Consider the following 19,943-nt stretch of genomic DNA (forward strand, 5'->3'; position numbering starts at 1 on the left):
TTCTGTTTTTGTGCCAGTACCATACTGTCTTGATGACTGTAGCTTTGTAGTATAGTCTGAAGTCAGGGAGTCTGATTCCTCTAGCTCCGTTTTTTTCCCTCAAGACTGCTTTGGCTATTCGGAGTCTTTTGTGTCTCCATACAAATTTTAAGATTTTTTTGTTCTATTTCTGTAGAAATGCCATTGGTAATTTGATAGAGATTGCATTGAGTCTGTAGATTGCTTTGGGTAGTATAATCATTTTCACAATATTGATTCTTCCAGTCCAAGAACATGGTATATCTCTCCATCTGTTTGTGTTATCTTTGCTTTCTTTCATCAGTGTCTTATAGTTTTCAGCATGTAGGTCTTTTGTCTCCTTAGGTAGGTTTATTCCTAGGTATTTTATTCTTTTTGTTGCGATGGTAAATGGGAGGGTTTCCTTAATTTCTGTTTCAGATTTTTCATCATTAGTGTATAGAAATGCAAGAGATTTCTGTGCCTTAATTTTGTATCCTGCTACTTTACCAAATTCATTGATTAGCTCTAGTAGTTTTCTGGTAGCATCTTTAGGATTCTCTATGTATAGTATCATGTCATCTGCAAACAGTGACAGCTTTACTTCTTCTTTACCGATTTGAATTCCTTTTATTTCCTTTTCTTCTCTGACTGCTGTGGCTAAAACTTCCAAAACTATGTTGAATAATAGTGGTGAGAGTGGACATCCTTGTCTTGTTCCTGATCTTAGAGGAAATGCTTTCAGTTTTTCACCGTTGAGAATGATGTTGGCTGTGGGTTTGTCATTTATGGCCTTTATTACGTTGAGGTAGATTCCCTCTATGCCCACTTTCTGGAGAGTTTTTATCATAAATCGATGTTGAATTTTGTCAAAAGCTTTTTCTGCATCTATTGAGATGATCATATGTTTTTTTTTTGTTTTTGTTTTTTTTTGTGGTACACGGGCCTCTCACTGTTGTGGCCTCTCCTGTTGCGGAGCACAGGCTCCAGACGCACAGGCTCAGCGGCCATGACTCACAGGCCCAGCCGCTCTGCGGCATGTAGGATCTTCCCGGACCGGGGCACGAACCCGTGTCGCCTGCATCGGCAGGCGGACTCTCAACCACTGCGCCACCAGGGAAGCCCATGTTTGTTATTTTAAATAAATTTATTTATATTTGGCTGTGTTGCATCTTTGTTGCTGTGCAGGTTTTCTCTAGTTGTGGCAAGTGAAGGCTACTCATTGTGGTGCATGGGCTTCTTATTGGCTTCTCTTGTTGTGGAGCACAGGCTCTAGGCATGTGGGCTTCAGTAGTTGTGGCATGTGGGCTCAGTAGTTGTGGCTCATGTGCTCTACAGCACAGGCTCAGTAGTTGTGGTGCATGGGCTTAGTTGCTCTGTGGCATGTGGGATCTTCCCAAACCGGGGCTCAAACCCGTGTCCCCCGCACTAGCAGGTGGATTCTTAACCACTTTTCCACCAGGGAAGTCCCGATCATATGGTTTTTATTCTTCAATGTGTTATTATGGTGTATCACATTGATTGATTTAAGTATATTGAAGAATACTTGCATCCTTGGGATAAATCCCACTTGATCTTGGTGTATGATCCTTTTAATGTGTTGTTGGATTCTGTTTGCTAGTATTCTGTTGAGGATTTTTGCATCTATATTCATCAGTGATATTGGTCTGTTCTTTTCTTTTTTTGTAGTATCTTTGTCTGGTTTTGGTATCAGGGTGATGGTGGCCTTATAGAGTGAGTTTGGGAGTTTTCCTTCCTCTGCAATTTTTTGGAAGAGTTTGAGAAGGATAGGTGTTAACTCTCTCCAAATGATTGGTAGAATTCTCCTGTGAAGCCATCTGGTCCTGGGCTTTTGTTTGTTGCAAGATTTTTAATCACAGTTTCAATTTCATCATTTGTGATTGGTCTGTTCATATTTTCTATTTCTTCCTGGTTTAGTCTTAGAAGGTTTTACCTTTCTCAGAATTTGTCCATTTCTTCCAGGCTGTCCATTTTAATGGCATAGAGTTGCTTGTAGCAGTCCCTTGTGTTTCTTTGTATTTCTGTGGTGTCCATTGTAACTTCTCCTTTTTCATTTCTAATTTTATTGATTTGAGTCTTCTCCCTTTCTTCTTGATGAGTCTGGCTAAAGGTTTATCAATTTTGTTTATCTTCTCAAAAAACCAGCTTTTAGTTTTATTGATCTTTGCTATTGTTTTCTTTGTTTCTATTTCATTTATTTCTGCTCTGATCTTTATGATTTCTTTCCTTCTACTAACTTTGGATTTTGTTTGTTCTTCTTTCTCTAGTTCCTTTAGGTGTAAGGTTAGATTGTTTATTTGAGGTTTTTCTTGTTTCTTGAGGTAGGCTTGTATTGCTATAAACTTCCCTCTTAGAACTGCTTTTGCTGCATCCCATAGGTTTTGGATCATTGTGTTTTCATTGTCATTTGTCTCTATGCATGTTTTGATTTCCTCTTTGATTTCTTCAGTGATATCTTGGTTATTTAGTAATGTATTGTTTAGCCTCCATGTGTTTGTGTTTTTTACGTTTTTTTCCCTTTAATTGATTTCTAGTCTCACACCGTTGTGGTGGGAAAAGATGCTTGATATGATTTCAGTGTTCTTAACTTTACTGAGGCTTGATTTGTGACCCAAGATGTGATCTATCCTGGAGAATGTTCCGTGCGCACTTGAGGAGAAAGTGTAATCTGTTGTTTTTGGACGGAATGTCCTATAAATATAAGTTAAATCAATCTGGTCTATTGTGTCATTTAAAGCTTGTGTTTCCTTATTAATTTTCTGTTTGGATGATCTGTCCATTGGTGTAAGTGAGGTGTTAAAGTCCCCCACTGTTATTGTGTTACTGTCGACTTCCTCTTTTAGAGCTGTTAGCAGTTTCCTTATGTATTGAGGTGCTCCTACGTTGGGTGCATATATATTATAATTATTATATCTTCTTCTTGGATTGATCCCTTGATCATTTTGTAGTATCTTTCCTTGTCTCTTGTAACATTCCTTATTTTAATGTCTATTTTATCTGATATGAGAATTGCTACTCCAGCTTTCTTTTGATTTCCATTTGTATGGAATATCTTTTTCCATCCCCTCATTTTCAGTCTGTATGTGTCCCTATGTCTGAAGTTGGTCTCTTGTAGACAGCATATGTATGGGTCTTGTTTTTGTATCCATTCAGTGAGCCTGTGTCTTCTGGTTGGAACATTTAATTCATTCACGTTTAAGGTAATTATCAATATGTATGTTCTTATTACCATTTTCTTAACTGTTATGGGTTTTTCTTTGTAGGTCCTTTTCTTCTCTTGTGTTTCCCACTTAGAGAAGTTCCTTTAGCAGTTGTTGTAGAGCTGATTTGGTGGTGCTGAATTCTCTCAGCTTTTGCTTGTCTGTAAAGCTTTTGATTTCTCCATTGAATCTGAATGAGATCCTTGCTGGGTAGAGTAACCTTGGTTGTAGGGTCTTCCCTTTCATCACGTTAAATATATCATGTCACTACCTTCTGGCTTGTAGAGTTTCTGCTGAGAAATCAGCTGTTAACCTTATGGGAGTTCCCTTATATGTTATTCGTCGTTTTTCCCTTGTTGCTTTCAATAATTTTTCTTTGTCTTTACTTTTCGTTAGTTTGATTACTATGTGTCTCGGCATGTTTCTCCTTGGGTTTATCCTGCCTGGGACTCTGTGCCTCCTGGACTCAGGTGGCTATTTCCTTTCCCATGTTAGGGAAGTTTTTGTTTTTGTTTTTTGTGTTTTTTTTTGCAGCACGTGGGCCTCTCACTGTTGTGGCCTCTCCCTTTGCGGAGCACAGGCTCCGGACACGCAGGCTCAGTGGCCATGGCTCACGGGCCTAGCTGCTCCATGGCATGTGGGATCTTCCCAGACCGGGCCATGAACCCATGTCCCCTGCATCGGCAGGCAGACTCTCAACCACTGTGCCACCAGGGAAGCCCCCTTAGGGAAGTTTTTGACTATAATCTCTTCAGATATTTTCTCAGGTCCTTTCTCTCTCTCTTCTCCTTCTGGGACCCCTATAATGCAAATGTTGTTGTGTTTAATTTTGTCCCAGAGTTCTCTTAGGCTGTCTTCATTTCTTTTCATTTGTTTTTCTTTATTCTGTTCCGCAGCAGTGAATTCCACCATTCTGTCTTCCAGGTCACCTATCCATTCTCTGCCTCAGTTATTCTGCTATTGATTCCTTCTAGTGTACTTTTCATTTCAGTTATTGTATTGTTCATCTTTGTTTCTTCTTTAATTCTTTGGTGTTAACATTTCTTGCATCTTCTCGATCTTTGCCTCCACCTTTTTCCGAGGTCCTGGATCATCTTCATTATCATTATTCTGAATTCTTTTTCTGGAAGGTTGCCTATCTCCACTTCATTTAGTTGTTTTTCTGGGGTTTTATATTGTTCCTTCCTCTGGTACCAAGTCCTCTGCCTTTTCATCTTGTCTATCTTTCTTTGAATGTGGTTTTCCTTCCACAGGCATCAGAATTGTGGAAGGTCTTTTTGTACGTAGTGGCTGAGACAGAGTTAAATGTCTCTACAGAAGCTGATCTCTGTCAGATTGCACTGCCTCCAAGCAACAGTGTCTGGAAGAGGGTCAGACGTAGAGTAGGAGTTCATGAAAGTTTTGTTAGATTATTCAAGGGTAACTTATTCCCTGCCAGAATGATTGTCCAAATAAAATAAGGAGTTCTTATGGTAGTAGAATTTAAACGTATCCTTTTCCACTCCCTTGGAAGTCGAACCCCTTTGTTTTCCCCATGGTGGTGGGATTTTTGTTAAAGCTCTGTTTGTATAGCTTACAAACAATTTCCACCAAATCCAGTTAGAATCACTTGTGTGTCTCTGTGTCTGTGTGTAATCCTGACTGATAACACCCCAGATAAAGAAAAATCAGAGATGTCTGTCTAAATGAGCACAAGGAGATTTGGGCATCTGTTCCTTTTAAACTGAGCATATTTTCAGCGTCATAAAACAATTTGATACTGAGCTGGTGAACGGAAATACAAAGGAATTAGGAGTGCAGTGTTTCAGTGAGTATCTCCTTAATCACAGAGAGTGGGACTTCTTAATTTAAATGCCTGATTAGGCGTGTTGTGCGAGGACAGCATCACTCTGATCTCATTAGCTCAAGTGAGAATGTGCACGAATTGCCCCTCTTTCAAAGTCAGGTGTTCATTTATTACCCACATGAATGAAGCTTTTTTCTCTTCAGCGTCAGAGGAAAAAATGAGCTTGGAAAAATGATGGAGATGCTGGGGAGGACTAAGAGATGCGACAAGTGAAATGGTTTCAGGTTTCCAGTGCCAGGGGCAGAGGAGCTAGACAAATGCCAAGCAAGTGAAACCTGACTGATAGGTTTTACCTGTGGCTGAAATAATGCGGAACTCTTACCATGTTCTTTCTGTCTAGTAAGTTAGTTTCTCCTTGGCCACTTGGCATAAAAATGTGATAGCCAAATGCTAAAATCTGTGATGCAACTTAACCGTCGGGATTTTGGATCCGCTCAGCTCGGGTTACCCTGGCCTCCTCTGTTCCTGCCGTCGTTTTCTGGCCACTGCAGGCATCTGAGGTTGGAGCCCTAGGGTTTGATGTGCCCATGTTAGCGAGGCTGTGTGTGGGATTGAGGAATGGGTGAAGTGGGAATGGAGAATATTTTCTACCCCTTCTAAACATGGAGGGGGGTGGCAGGTGAGGCACCTTTGGGATTCACCTGAATTCTTCTAGAATCCTAGGGTTATGATCTCAAAGGAAGGATTTCTAAATTGGTTTTCTAACACTTGCCACCCTCTCCACAAAGATTTGAAATCTTAGACCAAATTAGAAACCAAAGCTCCTAGGAAAGAAGTTTTTTGCCTGGATCACACTCCCCAAGGTGTTCTTTTCATCATGTGTAGTACATGATGGGAGTATATATTAATACAGTTTTTTCAAGGATAATTTGTCATATCTATTGAAATTAGTTATGCGTGCCTGTTGACCCAGAAGTCTCACCCCAGAAATATATACTGCAGATTATTTGCATACGATTCAAAGGTATATATCTATACCATCTATATGTATATGCAGGTATATATAATCGTATCTGTGTCCTCTACATCCCCATGTACATTTCTAGAGAGATCTTCATTGCAGCTTTGTTTTTAATAGAAAATAATGGAACCAGTTGTAATACTTATCAGTAGGAGAATGGTTAAATAAAGGTACATCTCCACAGTGAAGTATGACGCAGATACTAACAAGAATGTAAAAGATTTTGAACAGACATGGGAATGTGTCCAGAATTGTTTAATTGAGAAAAGCTGGCTGTAGGACTGTACATAGTGTAGTATCCCCTCTGTGTAAAAGAATATATATTAGTGTGTGTCAGTGGTTCTTTGTGGTTTTCTCCAAGGGAAGGATGGAATGGAAGCTGGGAGAGAGGCAGTGGAACTTATACTGTATAAGTTGTACATTTCAGCATCATTTGAAATCTTGCAACGAGCTGACTTTATGTTGGTCATTGGCAAAAGCAGTAACGATCAGGTGCTTGCCGTACACTGCTGTTAAAGATGGGGGTCTGCTCTCAGAATTGCAAAGCAATTGGAAATCATTGCCCTAAGCACATTGAATGGGTCTGGCTCAGTGTTAAAAAATAGCATTCCCTTTAGAACAAGATTGCCCCAACTACTAGATAATATCCTTCAGTGTTGTGTTTGTAGCAGATAGAAGGTATAATCTGTACCGACACTGTTTAATGTTAATGTGATCCTGCCACTGTGTTTGCAGTTTAGAGCCTGTGCCTGACTGTGTTAGTCTTTGCAGAGCTTGTAACACAGCTCCAGGAGCTATGTGTGGATTCATTGGGTGGAAGCACTAAGATATCCCCCCACCACTTGCCATCTCTTTGTTCATCAAATCACTTTTATTCCTTGCTTCTTTCCTCTCTTCCTCTTTTTATTCTCTCTCCTTTTAGCAAACTTTTACCTAGTGTGAGCCATGCACTGTTCTGGACCCAGTGGGAAATGAAGCAACAAATTTAGCAGAATTCCTGCTTCAAGGAAGGAGTTTCATGGTCTACCAGGGAAGATGACCGTGAAAGCAGTGGATGATAAAATCTGATAAGGAATAGAGCTTAAAGCCAGATTGTATAGATGGCCACCAGGGTGGAGTCTTGGCTCTGCTCTATATATGTGACCTTGGCAAGTTACTCAGCATCTCTAAGGCTGTTTATTCATAGGTAATTTGGAAATAATGTTACCTACCTCTTCACAGTACTTCCCACGTGAAATGAAGTAAATGGTGCCTTTCTCCTCCTCTCTTTTCCTTCCCCTCTTTTTCTCCTTTTCCTTTTTAAATTCAACATCAATAAGATGATCAAAGGATGTACAAAGTGCGGTGGGGGTAGGAATGCAGGAGCCATGTGGAAAGGTGAGGGAGAATATGCAAAGACACATTCACATAGGGTCTTGGAGGTTGAGCAGGAGGTATTTGCATAGTAAGACAGGGGAAAGTCCCCGCAGGGGGCCCTCCCGGGAATACACAGAGGCAAGGTGTGGAGTCTTGAAAGTGAGGCAGGGAGGGTGCTTGGGGCCTCATTTGTGAAAGGGCGTGGCTTCCTCCCCTTTTCCTCTTCCATAGGAACCCCATTCCTCCCTGTCTCATGTCTTCTATTCACAAGGCCTCTCAGGAAATGCTTCGATAATAGCTCTTTCTTCTTTAATGTGAATTGAAATCACTATATTTCACCTCTCATGCATTTTCTGCATATAAGCCCCATCTGTCATTGTGGAATAAAAGTTATTTTTCCCCTCTTCAAAGAGTTTCTGGCTTCACAGAGCAGGAAGGATTGGTGTCCCCCCCTCCCCTTTTTCCCAGGAAAGGGCCTTTCCCACCCACTGAAATCCCATCTCCTAGGCAACTGCCTACAGTGCTGCAGGGAGGAGCCTGACTCTGCCTTTGAACTTACAAGGTCAGGAGAAGTGAAGTCTTACAGGCACATCTCTGCAAGACACATGTTTAAGAAACCCACTGAATCATGGCCCAAATCAGCCTTTCATTAAAATGTAGCAGGGTGAGTACAAGGAGAGCAGGCAGGTAAAAGATGAGAAGGCAGCTGCTGTCTCTCATACGCTGTTCCTCTCACATCCAGTATCCCCCCCGCCCCACCACCATTCATCACTCGCCATTGGCTTCATTTTCTTCCTCCTACTGGAATCTAGTTTTACGGTTGGGGTCTGCATAGCTTCCCCCCCGCAAAGTCACTGCTTGGGAACTCAACAACAAGATTTATTCTAAGAGCAGAGAAGACACACTGTTAATTCTCCAGTTGGGGATGGAAAGTCAACTTGATTGATGCCTGTGGTGAAACTGTGAAGGAAGTGTAACATGTACTGAGGTGCTTATCAGAGTGGACTCTGGTATTAAAACCGGGCAACTCAGATTGGGACTTGAACCCATAGTCTTTTAATTGAGACCACACACCTGGTCTCAGGACTTAATGAAGCTCAGGTCCTTTTTTATTTAATTTTTTAATTTAATTTATTTATTTTTGGCTGCGTTGGGTCTTCGTTGCTGCGCGTGGGCTTTCTCTAGTTGTGGTGAGTGGGGGCTACTCTTCGTTGAGGTGCGCGGGCTTCTCATTGTGGTGGCTTCTCTTGTTAAGGAGCACAGGCTCTAGGCACATGGGCTTCAGTAGTTGTGGCTCTCGGGCTCTAGAGCACAGGCTCAGTAGTTGTGGCACATGGGCTTAGTTGCTCCGTGGCATGTGGGGTCTTCCCAGAGCAGGGCTCGAACCCGTATCCCCTGCATTGGCAGGCGGATTCTTAACCACTGCGTGCTACTGTGGAAGCCCTGAAGCTCAGGTTGTTGATGTGTCCTCACAGAAAGAATTCAGTGAGAGACAGAGTGTTGGTAAGAAGTGGTTTTATTTAGAGAGAAACACACGCCACAGATACAGTGTGGGCCATCTCAGAAGGTGAGAGGCCCCGAAATATGGCGTGGTTAGTTTTTATGGGCTGGGTAATTTCATAGGCTAATGAGTGGGAGGATTATTCCAACCATTTTGGGGAAGTTGCAGGAATTTCCAGGAATTAGGCCACTGCCCACTTTTTGGCCTTTTATGCTTAGCCTCAGAACTATCAAGGCGCTGGTGGGTGTGTCATTTAGATGCTAATGTATTACAATGAGTGTAGAATGAAGCTCAAGGTCCACTGGAAGTCATATCTTCTGCCATCTTAGACCTATTTGGTTCTAATCAGTTTATGTCATGTCCTATGGCTATCTCATTCTTTTAAAGGTTGTGCCCTGCCCCCTCCCCTCCTGTTTCAGTATCACACCACCTGGGTTTGAATACTGGCTCTGCCACTTTTCTGAATCCCTCTGTGTCTCAGTTTTCCGTCTTGAAATTGGAAATAATGATAGTAATCAAGGGGTGGATATTGATGCCAAAACCTGGCCTCTGTGCACTGGCACCAAATTAAATCTTGGAGACAGCGTTTTGGGTGAAGTAGAAAAGAAATAGCTTGGACTTCCTAGGTGGCGCAGTGGTTGAGAATCCGCCTGCCAACGCAGGGGACACGGGTTTGAGCCCTGGTCCGGGAAGATCCCACATTACACGGAGCAACTAAGCTTGTGCGTCACAACTACTGAACCTGCGCTCTAGAGCCACATGCCACAACTGCTGAAGCCCGCGTGCCTAGAGACTGTGCTCCGCAACAAGAGAAGCTACTGCAATGAGAAGCCCGCGCACGGCAACGAAGAGTAGCCCCCACTCTCTGCAACTAGAGAAAGCCCGTGTGCAGCAATGAAGACCCAACGCAGCCAAAAATAAATAAATAAATTTAGAAAAGAAAAGAATAGCTTTATTTCTTTGCCAGGCAAAGTGGGCCACAGCCGGCTAATGCTCTGAAAACTGTGTGTCCCAACCCGGTGTGTGGTGGGGAGGGTGGTTTGTGAGGAGTCTTATAGTCAAGGGGTGGGGCTTCTGATAAGGATCAGGGTGTGTGCAGGGCCCTCATTCCTTCAATCCAGAGATCATCTGGGTCAGATGGTATCGAACTGTGACTTTCTCTCTGGAATGAAGAATGCTTCATCAAATAGTTAGCATCTTCCATTTAGTGGGGGTTTTAGTTCTGCAGAAGAACTCCAAGATATTGCTATGTGTATCCCTTGAGGAAGAACCAGGACTCTGCCCCAAAGCCGCACTATTGTTTCTTGGCAACTCCTCCCTTGTCTCTGCATCCCTTCCCTTCCATGATTAGCAACTGTTTGAACCTGCCCTTTGGAACTCAGGGAAGGTCATGGAGGCTGAATGAAACCTATTTCCTACACACAGGAAATGGGGACACAGAAAGGCTTTTGTGCCCAGGAGCCCACAGGGTCCTGCTTGGTTTCAATATGAAGATTGAAGGAATTACTATGCAAAGTACTTAGCTAGGTTCCTGGGACTTGGTAAGTGCTCACTAAGTGTTAGCTTTTGAGAAAATTAATAATGAACATTGACCTCTGACAAAACCTTAGGGTCTGTAGATTCCCAAGTGATGCTTGGAAGCAATCGCTGAGACACATGACTACCCATTATTAACAAGAAAGGCAGTGAGTGTAGTGGGTGAGCCCCACAGTGCTGAGTGCAAATCCCAGGTTTCTCAGCTCATTCAATCAACACATCTGTACAGTATCCACTATGTGCTCATCACTCCTCTAGGCACTAGGATGGTGAACTATTGGACAAGGTCCTCTTGGTTATAAGACTGGTTATATGACCTTTGTTGCATGCCCTCTCTGTGCTTTACTTACCATATCTGTAAAATGGGACTATTCATTATAGCTGCTTCATAAGGTGTTAGCTATTTTAGTAGTTATTTATTGCTTGGAAAGTTGGATCAGAACAGATCTTATATCAGGCTGGCTGAATTGAGTTACATATAGGAACAAACACACCAAGCAGAAGATGGGAATGAAGGATATTTTTCATTCTCCTGGGCTTCCATGGACTACCGTATTCTCTGATTTTAACCTGATACATCTTATTCATTATATTCATTAATTGCTTGGCAAGTTAGCCTCCTGACCCTGAAAAGCACCAGAGTCTGCCTCAGTGTTCTGTGGTCATCACATCACCTGAACTCCTTTGCCAGTTATGAATTTTAAGACTTTTATGATGCTAGAGAGGTTTTATTTTGCAAATGTTGAAATCACTTGAGGTTTGATCTTGGGTCTCAGGAAAAGAAACAAGTCTGAACTTTATCCTTCTCTACTTTCTTTCCCTTTTGCATGTTGTTTTGAGCATCCTTACTGTAAACTGTTGGCTTTGTTTCTCCTGCCTCTGTGCTCTCCTGACAGTTTGCTTGTACCTTTACTATAATGCTTACTCCATCTTGCCTTCGATTATATTACCTGATTTTTGCCTTGCCCACTATTTATAACATTTATAATCTATATAACATAAATTCATACTTATTGATAATTCACGGTGCCTGAGACACTGCCAAGTGCTTGAGGTGCATTACCCTCTGTTATTATCACCTCCATTTTACAGGTGAGGAAATGGAGGCTTAGAAAGATTAAGTTACTTGGCTAAACTCACAAGACTCGTAGGAGGTGAAGTCAGGAAGGAATGCAAAACCCATGCTCTCAGTGACTAAACTCTATCGTACTATGAACACAGCGATGGGGACCAAGTTGAACCCTTTTAGTATCCTCCTTAGCTTTGAGCACAGAGATTTGCACAGTCTAGAAACTTAATAAAATTTGTTGAATCAAGTTGATTTCCAGCCTGGATCCTATTCCAAATTTGGGGCATAGTTCTCCATTCATAAACTCGACTATGTATCCAGAAATGTTGTTTGGGGGCTTACTCTCAGATTTTTCATAAGCTTCTAAATGTCTCTTCTTCGTACTAACTTTCACATTGTTTTGGATTATGATGTTTTCACAGCTTTTGGCTAGCTCAACCTGGTTCCTTATTCCATTAGGAAGGCCAAATACTCATAGTTTGTGTTTTACTGGAAAAGAGATCTCAGTTCTAGCCGTTCTACCCTTCAGATACAAGTGCATTTTTGCAAGTTAGTGGTCATGCTTACAGGAATAAGTGCATAAACTTTAAAAATGAGGACTAATGATATAATGATATAGAATATTAGAAATGGGAAGAATTAAGAAAGAAACTTTTAGGATGATCTGGGTTATTCAGTTCCCTCAATTTTCAGATGTGAAAAACAAGGACCAGAAGAGAATGGAGTTCTCTGAGGTCTATGGAAGAGCTGCAGTTCCTTCTAGGCCAGTTTTAGTAATCCAGGTTCCTCTGACACACCAGGCTTGATGCTTTGTGGATTGTGATTGAGAATCATTGTTATTCGAGTCTTTGATTCATTGCAAGTCAAAAAAAAAGAAAAGAAAAAGGAAAAAGAGTACTTCTAACCTTTCTCTTTTCTGTATACTTTTTTTAAAAATGACAAATTATGTTTCTCTCTACTCAAGTATATGAAAGTCTGTGAATCTCATCTATTCAAGCAACGGTGGCTTCATGGCCATGAACAATATGCTAAGAGCTCTTATATTTTTATTTTTCAAGTGAAGGAAACATTTCTTTGGTTCAGTGGATTTGGTGGAATTTTGTTGAAGGGACTATAAATTCAACATCAGATCTTTTCTTGTGTGTGTTTGGAATTTTATGTATAGGAGGAATCTTTTTTGGTGGTGGGGGGAAGATTTTACTGCTTCTGGATTCCATATGAAGCCCTTACCTCACTGCTGTGCTTACGCTAGTAATGAACTGGGAGTCAAAAACCCAGCTCTACCACTGTCCAATGATGTGGCTGTTCTGCTGCTACTGTCCAATGGTGTGGCTTTTCCGCTGCCACTGTCCGATGGTGTGGCTTTTCCGCTGCCACTGTCTGATGGTGTGGCTTTTCCCACTGTCCAATGGTGTGGCTTTTCTGCTGCCACTGTCTGATGGTGTGGCTTTTCCCACTGTCCAGTGATGTGGCTATTCCACTGCCACTGTCCAATGGTGTGGCTTTTCCACATCACATCATCTTCTTAGTCTCAGGGAGGGAGTAGGTGTGAGAACTCTTCTCATTCTAAATTTGTTAATGTTGACTGATACTTCTTGAAGATAATGGATAAGAAGAGAGGAAGCCAATTAATAGGCCCTAAGGTGGGGTGATCAATTGCCTATTTGGAAGACCTTTCAGAGGTGGTGGGAATGTTCCTTTTCTGAGGCAGCTTTTCTCCATATGCTTGAAAATCCAACTCCTAATACTTTATTTCTTTGAATCATGTCATGTCCCTTTTATTGCATCTCAAGGAAGGGAAAAAAATTTTTTTTCTCCACCCTCTTTATTTTTTAAAATATGTAATAGTTTATAGATTTTTGTTCATTCTTTATGCTGTAATTAATGAGACCATTCCTACCACAAGGCCATGAATACATTCTCCTATATTTCTTTTTTTTTTTTAATTTTTGTTGGAGTATGGTTGGTTTACAATGTTGTTTTAGCCTCCACTGCACAACAGAATGAATCAGCCAAACACACAGATATCCCCTCCCTTTTGGACTTCCCTCCTCTTTAGGTTATCACAGTGCATTACGTAGAGTTCCCTGTGCTATACAGTATGTTCCCATCAGTTGTCTATTTTATACATAGTATCAATAATATATATGTGTCAATCCCAGTCTCCGAATTACTCCCACACCAGCCCTTTCCCCCTTGGTATCCATATATTTGTTCTCTACATCTGTGTCTCCATTTCTTCATTGCATATAAGATCATCTATACCATTTTTCTAGATTCCACATGTATGTGTTATTATATGATATTTGTTTTTCTCTTTCTGGCTTACTTCACTCCGTATGACACTTTCTAGGTCCATCCATGTGTCTACAAATGACCCAATTTCATTCCTTTTTGTGGTTGAATAATATTCCATTATATATATGCACCACATCTTCTTTATCCATTCCTCTGTTGATGGACATTTAGGTTGCTTCCATGTCCTGGCTATTGTAAATAGTGCTGCTATGAATATTGGGGGTGCCTGTATTTTTTTGAATCATGGTTTTCTCTGGGTATATGCCCAGTAGTGGGATTGCTGGGTCATAGTAGTTCTATGTTTAGGTTTTTAAGGAACGTCCATACTGATTTCCACAGTGGCTTCTCTACCCTCTTTTGGTGGGTGGCGCACTGGCTGTCAATCAGCATGTTTTTGTTCTGCACCCCACCCCCCATCCTCTGCTATATATGTCTAGTTCCCCTTAGCTTCAGCCACCTCTGGACTTTTCTGGGCTTCAGATTCTTTCTCTCTGCTCATCACCCACCACTTGCCCATCTGTCTGTGTTCAGGAAGTCTGTGAACATATCATTCCCTTCTTTTTTTTTTTTTTTAAGCTTAAAAATCTTTTTTATTATTTATTTTATATATATATATATATTTTTTTTTTTTTTTTGCTGTACGCGGGCCTCTCACTGTTGTGGCCTCTCCCGTTGTGGAGCACAGGCTCCAGACGCACAGGCTCAGTGACCATGGCTCATGGGCCTAGCTGCTCCACGACGTGTGGGATCTTCCTGGACCAGGACACAAACCTGTGTCCCCTGCATTGGCAGGCGGACTCTCAACCACTGCGCCACCAGGGAAGCCCTATATGTATTTTTTATTTGGTTGCGCCGGGTCTTAGTTGCAGCAGGTAGGCTTCTTAGTTGTGGCATGCAGTTTCCTTAGTTGTGGCATGTGAACACTTAGTTTCGGCACGTGAACTCTTAGTTGTGGCATGCATGTGGGATTTAGTTCCCTGACCAGGGATCGAACCTGGGCCCCCTGCAATGGGAGTGCAGAGTCTTAACTACTGTGCCACCAGGGATGTCCCCTATCATTCCCTTTCTACCATTTTAATGGGGTCTCAGAATGGGAAAGCTATTAATAGATTTGTTAATGCCCAAAAGACTCCTGGGAGAAAAAGATTCACTACAATTTGTATTAGGTGTAACGATTGATTTTTAAATCTTATTAACTTAAAAATAAACATTCCTCTAAATACTTGTATACTACTTCACAATTGATAAAACAGTGCTTATGAATTCAAGAAATTGTTTCCCCAAATATTTAAACATTGATTGCAAACTTATTTAATAAACTTTTTACTGTTTATTACAAGTTTGATATGTCTATGTTTTAAATGCTGTAAGAACGTAAGATGTAGAAGATAATATACACAAATACTTTTTAATGATTACTAAACTGGTTACTATATAGTGATTGAAAATCCAATGTAAAGTGTGAATATCATGGATGAAAATTTGTTTTTCCATTATCTCTAGGCTTCGTCTTTCTATTTCTTCCAAAGTTTACCTTCTTAAGGTTGCAGTGGTTTTGCTAGATAATACTTGACATCTTCCTAGTATTACAGTGGTATTTACCAGCCTCAAAAAAAAAATACTATTTCAGATCAATAGAAGTTTTAGAATCTGGATTGGTGTCCAGTTGGTTAGCATGTGGGCATTGGTTATGAGGTCCAAGTTGATTCAAACCCAACTCACCCATCATTAGGCCAAATCCCGCTTCACGATCAGGATTTATTTATTATGCTGTGATTTCTGCCTTTCATGTGGATTTTAAGCTTTTTTTGAATCTGGTGTCTTAACCCCAAATGGTGTGCCCTTTATGTTTTACCTGGCCACCATTCTCTATCCCATTGTCCTGCCATCAGTATATAGTTCTTTTTTTTTTTTAATTAATTAATTTATTTATTTATTTTTGGCTGTGTTGGGTCTTCGTTTCTGTGCAAGGGCTTTCTCTAGTTGCGGCAAGCGGGGGCCACTCTTCATCGCAGTGCGCGGGCCTCTCACTATCGCGGCCTCTCCTGTAGCGGAGCACAGGCTCCAGACGCGCAGGCTCAGTAGTCGTGGCTCACGGGTCCAGTTGCTCCGCGGCATGTGGGATCTTCCCAGACCACGGCTCGAACCCGTGTCCCCTGCATTGACAGGCAGATTCTCAACCACTGCGCCACTAGGGAAGCCCAGGATATATTTTTCTGGTAAGCTAAAGTTATTGGAAATTTATATATACCTTACCAGAACCTCATTATAATTAATAGGGTCAGCTTGAAGTTTAATCTTCTAGGAGATAAGGAGTCAAGCCTGCTTAGTTCCTCTCAGTCTTTGAAATGCAGCTTATTTATCATCTTGGGGTGCTCGGCTGGACTGTCTTTTTAATTAGTAATTGTGTCTGATCGTTGATGCTAATGAAGAGCAGAAGTCTCCTTCCACTTGGTTGTTGTGAATGACTGTTGGCACTGATCATCCTTCCTGAAATTGTCTCTATCTTACTGGGGACCATATTCCTCTGTTTTGGAGTTTAGACTTAACAAATTTGTGTGTATGCTTTTTAAGTGAAAACGCACTTTAAAAAAGTAAAGACTCAAATGTGTGTTAATACACTGTTATGTATTAAAATGATAGGGCTTCCCTGGTGGCGCAGTGGTTGAGAGTCCGCCTGCTGATGCAGGGGACACGGGTTCATGCCCCGGTCCGGGAAGATCCCGCATGCCGCGGAGTGGCTGGGCCTGTGAGCCGTGGCCTCTGGGCCTGCGCGTCCGGAGACTGTGCTCCGCAACGGGAAAGGCCACAACAGTGAGAGGCCCGCGTACTGCAAAAAAAAAAAAAAAAAAAAAAGAAAAAATGATTAAAAAAAAAGTATGCCCTATTGATTTCTGTTTCGTATTACAACTCCCTTTTCATATGCTTTACAGTCTCTTTTGTGTGCCATTATGCAGTCATGGTCTTATGGAGGTTCACAATTTTTCAATTAACTATCATTATTATTCCCTTTTTGACACTAACACTGGGCAGTGGGACACCTTTAAGCTGACTCCTTTGCTTTTTACCACGTCCACTTCCTAAGCAGTAACATGGTGATCCTGCCTGATTCTGATTTTATTCCTATCCCAATATGTATGAGAATGCTGTTTAAGGAGTAGTGTAAGGAGCCCTTTCAATGAAAGAAGGGTTTGGAGATCTGGACTTTATGAGTTTGCCTGAGTAGTGGGGGTGAGCAAAACACTACCTCTTGAGTCATGTCAGTGAAAGGGCTTAAAAAGATGCTTGTTTACAAGCTTCTAGGCTCACATTGAATTTTCCCAACTTAATACATGTGGTTTTACTTTTTAAAATTTTTTATAATCTGAGATTTCAAAGACCACCAGTACTTCCTGTTACAGTGAAAATAATGTTGCATATTCACTCCGCCATCTTGAGCCAGAAAACCCTCTGTGCGTGGTTTTAAGTTTGCATCGTGATCATTCTGAACAGAAAATCTTGTATCTTTTTATGTCATTAATTTTTTTCACTTTTATTGCAGTCCTCATAAACATGATCTTAATGGCTATATAAAATTCTCTTGTTTAGAGGTACTGTGAAGTAAACTTCTCCCTTTCATTGGATGTTTGCATGTTACTCCCTGTTTTGTTTTGGTTTTTTTCTATGATAAATATTACATTGGTAAACTTCTTTGTGGGTAAAGGTCTTTTGTATTAAGCATTGTTTCCTAAAGAGAAATTCTTACTCTTTGACCCAGTAATTCAAATTGTATGAACAATTTAAAAAACTCTTCATGTGAAAACAAGGATAGGGCTTCCCTGGTGGCGCAGTGGTTGAGAGTCCGCCTGCCGATGCGGGGGACGCAGGTTCGTGCCCCGGTCCGGGAAGATCCCACATGCCGCAGAGCGGCTGGTCCCGTGAGCCATGGCCGCTGAGCCTGCGCGTCCGGAGCCTGTGCTCCGCAATGGGAGAGGCCACAACAGTGAGAGGCCCGTGTAAAAAAAAAAAAAATACACAGAAAACAAGGATGGTAATAATAACCCTAGTTCATAAGGTTGTCATGTGGATGTAATGTCAGTGTGTAAAGCACTTAGTATGGTTTCTGGCACAGAGTAAGTGTTTAGTCAATGTTGGCTATATTTATTGTTGATGAACTGCTTTCCACAGTGGTCCTACCCATTTATACTTCCATGAGCAGTGTTGGAGAGACCCACTCAGGCAGCTTCTGAGCACAGAAGCTTTCCAGGAATTCTGGGGTTTTGCTGTGAACAAATATCTCACCAGGTGTCCAGTGAAGATGGCTGCTACTGTGTTGGCTGCTCACCAAGAGGGGCTGAGATTTCCCATGAAAACTGCTGGAGCCTGACTCACTGCCCCTTAGAGTGACGCGTGGTGATAGAAGTCAGCCTGGGGACCACAGACATGCCTCAGTGCAGCACATGGAGAGATTTAGTTTCCTGAATTTCCAGTAGACAGCTAAAATTGCGAGAGGTTGTGTGCTTCTGCAGGAAGATCTCCACTCCCATCTCAAAGATTCTTCCCAAACAGCCTGAGAAGAGGAGGAAGAGTGGGTCCCAGCCCTCTAGGTCCCGTGCTGAGGGATGTAGGAAGTTAAAAAAAAAAAATCAACAAGACCAGTGCCTGCTCTCAAGGACTTGATGATCCTATAGACTTCGCAGTAGATAAAGAAGATGGTCATTGGCTGTTTGGACTCTGCCCGGGTCCTCTTTACCTTCCAAAGCACCCCTCCCCTGGTAGCTGCAAGTGTTGTGGCTAACGGAGTCTCCTCTGGAGCCTTGAACTTGCCTGAGTCCATCCCAAGAGTTTACAGTCCCCATCCTGCCTCACCGCCAGGAGCAGCCAGTGACTGATAGGGCCTCAAGGGGAAAACACTCTCTGGTGTGATTTATGCTTCAGACCACCACCCCCCCACCGCCACTCCCCCACCTCTCTCTCTCAGTCCAAGGTTGGACTTTACCACGTATCACATTCCTGCTTAGCAACTTCCCTGCCCTATCCTACTTCCCTCCCTCCATCCATCCCACCCCACTCCCCAGCAGGTCCAGAATAAATCAGATACACCTGAATCACTTTTGTTTGTTTGTTTTGGCCTAAGGCTAGGGGATGAAATTGGTTAGCAAGGTAGATTGTTTGTTCCTAGAGGTTAAACACAGATGTAAGGGGGAGGAAGAGTGTGTGTGTTTAATACTTGCTGGAGGTGCTAACCTTTGAACTAGGTGTATACATATATATAAATACATAATATATGTATTTGTAAGATAAAATCAGTATATTTATTAAAAATAAACAAGATCATTTCATATAATGATATTAAAAATCATAATGTGATGTTTTAGGAGGATGTGATGTGATGATTTAGCATAATTACTTTAACCTTCTGGTTCTGCGTGTCCTCCCTAGCACTCTGGTACTCTAGCTGGTATCCTGGTACTGAATCTGCAATTGCAGCTGCCATTCATGTAACAAATATGAGTGTTTATTGGGTGCTGACCATTGCATCGTGTACTGGGATTTAAAAAAGCGATTAGGTTTGCTCACCTCTCTATTAAATGACTCATGGGTAAAATGGAGGTAATAAAATCTAGCTGTCTTGGAGAAGTCTGGGTCATCCAATATCCCTCTCCCCATCCCCGTCCCCGTCCCCAAAGATTTTCAGTTTTTGGTGCACAGACAGGAAACTTATTTAATGGCTTTATTTATCTGTTCTCCTATTATTAGGGAAGAGAAAAGTCCCTAGTGTGAGGATTTCTGGAAAGACTTAACAGTTTTATTATGACATAAAAGAGTCATCATGTTTTATCAAAGTCGTCCTGCCTCTGTTACCTACATGTTAGAAGAGGGAATTTGAGAACTCCAGAACTTCATTCTGTTTTCCCTCCCAGGACTGGAAAACCCACAGAAAAGGTATGAGAAATATCTCAAAACAAGTTACATAGTGTTTGATGGATAATAAACCCAGAGCCCTGAGATATATAAAGTATACAATTCAATAGAATTTGTTTTTTCAGAAGTAGCTGCAAGAAAAAAATGACACCAGACAACAGTGGTCTCAGAGCTGAAGATCCACTTCTTATTGTAGAGGAGGAAATCAATATAAATTTTCCAAGAATTGAAGGTCTCCCCCTCCAGAGGATAGG

Source organism: Phocoena phocoena, chromosome 3 (genome assembly GCF_963924675.1).
Source record: "Phocoena phocoena chromosome 3, mPhoPho1.1, whole genome shotgun sequence".
Lineage (NCBI taxonomy): Eukaryota > Metazoa > Chordata > Mammalia > Artiodactyla > Phocoenidae > Phocoena > Phocoena phocoena.